This window comes from Chaetura pelagica, unplaced genomic scaffold (genome assembly GCF_000747805.2).
Source record: "Chaetura pelagica isolate M959 unplaced genomic scaffold, ChaPel_1.0 scaffold162, whole genome shotgun sequence".
NCBI lineage: Eukaryota > Metazoa > Chordata > Aves > Apodiformes > Apodidae > Chaetura > Chaetura pelagica.
The window spans coordinates 1,624,299-1,627,217 of record NW_009953564.1 but is presented as its reverse complement, the minus strand read 5'-3'; positions in this window follow the sequence as shown (position 1 = coordinate 1,627,217).

The window sequence follows — 2,919 nt, the reverse complement described above, 5'->3', positions numbered from 1 at the left end:
AACCATAATAATCTAAAATAAATTTATACACTTATGAATATCTGGGACATGTGCACAGGATTTGCAATATGCAGCACAGGACCTTCTGGGATACCCAGAAGCTTCTATAGAAGTAATTGGAGGCAAAAAGGAATAATCTAAGGTATTTCAAATGGTACTAAACTACTCTTGAAGTCCAAGATGCTTGTTTTTTTCTTGCTTGTGAATTTTATTTGTTTTTGGTTTTTTTTTTGTGAGACTGAAATTCATTGGTGAGTGTTCTGCATCAGAACAAATACAGAAACAGTTTCACATTTGCATTGAAAGATTATTTTTTTTCCCCTCAGTTTTCCCATTTTCTTTTTTGTAATGAAGATTTTCTCATCAGATCCTTTATGTATTGAAAAATAACTGCTTAGGTAAAAAAACCTGCTCCTCAGAAAGCATAAGTCAACTAGATGTTAAACTGTGTGGGCAGGCTTAAATTAGCCAGGTCCCAGACTCATCCCACTTAATTATATTCAGTTAGTACCTTACTTCAGAGGTTAACTGATACACAGTTTTGAGTCTAGCTCTAATTTGATTTGGAACTCTAGTGTCTCATGTGACATGAGTGTCATGCTAGTGCTCAGTCTAAAGACATCCAGCTAAAGATGTCTAGAGGGTAAAAATTGCTGAGTTCTGCCTTGTCTCTTGAAAGGAAACCAGTCTTCACCTACTTGCTTAAATGTGAGCTTCAGTAAGTTCAGTTTCCTAGTTCAGTGCTTACATGGGTGGAATTAATCTAGCTTTTAATGTACTTCTCAGATCACTGCTCTCATACACCTTTAAGCAGAGATTTCATTCAACATGTAAGCTGTTGCAAGTGGCTTGTTCTATTTTCCTAATTATAATCAGGTATGATGGCCCTTCTACCAGACATAAACGATAACTTCATGGGAGAAAATACAGCCTTTCAGACACAAGGCCATGAAAACCTAACTATTTTTGAAGTGTGGTCATTCACCAGCATCTGGGGGCGTGGAGTGAACCCTAAATTAGAGCACCAGTGGTGAAAACAGACATATTAACTCATTTAAAGTTAATAAATTCTGCAATAATTTCCAGGTATTTTCCCCAGCTCACAGGTATCATGTCAGTTTGATCTGAGACAATTTTCACGCATGTCTTCTAGGAGGATCTGTTCCATGATCTTCCCAAGCCAAGAGGTGTGTCTGACAGGTCAGTAGTTCCCAGGTTCCTCCTTTCTACCCTTTCTAAAAATGGGCATAATGTTTCCTTTCTTCCAGTCACCAGGGACTTTACCTGGTTTCCACGACTTTTCAAATACCATGGAGAGTGGCTTGGCAACTACAACCGCCAATTCACTCAAGACTCTTGGATGATCTCAGCAGGTCCCATGAACTTGTATATCATCAGGTTCCTCAGATGGTCATGAGCCTTGTCTTCACTTACAGTCTGGGGGACTTGGTCTCTCTAGTCTCCATCTTGTGGCTCATCAACATGAGAGTCGTGAGGAAAGGGGTTGCCAGTGAACATTGAGGAAAAAATGTTGTTGAGAACCTCAGCCTTCTCCTTGTCTGTTGTTAGTAGTTCACCATTGTGGCTCAGCAGGGGCAGTACACTTTCTTTAACCTTCCTTTTCTGGTTTATGCACTTCTAGAAGCCCTTCTTGTTTTTGTTTTTTTCTTTACATCTCTTGCCATGTTCAGTTCTAGCTGCACCTTGGCCTTCCTGACCTCGTCCCTACACTCTTCCCAGGTTACTTTTCCCTGCTTCCACTGCCTGTGTAGGTCCATCTTGCCTTGTAGTTTGACCAGCAGGTCTTTACTCAGCAATGCTGGTCTCTTGCCTTCCTTGCCTGGTTTCTTACACCTGGTGATTGAGACCTCTTGTGCCCTATAGAAAGCATCCTTAAAGATCTGCCAGCTCTCTTCTGCTCCCTTGTCCCTGAAGGCTGTTTCCCATGGGGTCCTTTTTCCTACCTAGAAGTTTGCTTTCCTAAAATTCAGAGTCCTGACTAAGCTTTTCATCTGCCTTTTACCCCTTAGGACAGTGAACTGCACTGGTGCATGATCACTGCATCCCAGACTGCCTTCAGCTTTGACATTCCTGGTAAGTTCACTTGCATTTGTGACCATCACCCTGGGTAGGACTGTCAATTTTTTTACTTAAGAAATTGTCATTGGGGCACTCCAGGAGTCTCCTGGATTGCCTACAGCTTGCCATGTTACTTTGTCAACAGATGTCAGGATGGTGTCTCCCCTCCTGTCACCAGTCAGATGGAGAGGACTTAAGAGATATGAAGGAATGGAAGGAGGTCCGACCTCAAAGAGGCAAGAAAAAATCCTCCCAACCCCTTCCACCCTCTCAGTTGCCTTTGAAAGGTACGAGGCGTTGGAAATTCAGGAACAGGAAAATGAAGTTGGAGGGGTAAACTTACCTAGTGAAGTACCTAGGACTCGTCAGTCACCTCGAGTCCTTAGGACTTCTTCAATCAAGAAGGAAAGGAGAGTAATTGTGGTGGGTGACTCTCTTCTGAGGGGGACAGAAGGGCCCATTTGTCGACCAGTAGATTATGCCATATATGACAGATGGACAAACTTATTCTTCTTTCAAGAAGCAACTAACAAAGATTTTATTTTTTGTAAATTCACCTTATGTAGTGAGATTATTTTTTAAGAGTGACTACAGACATGTTGAAATTATTACAAGAAATGTAAGGGCAATGAAGAGAGACTTCAGGGCCCTGGGACAGCTAGTTAGGGGGTCTGGAACGCAATTAGTGTTTGCCTCCATCCCTCCTGCAAGAATGGGTAGGGAGGTATATAGGAAGAGTTTACAGGTCAACGAATGGCTAAGACATTGGTGCCATAGACAGGGTTTTGGTTTTTTTGATCATGGGATGCTATATGAGGCACCTGGACTGATGGTGGCAGG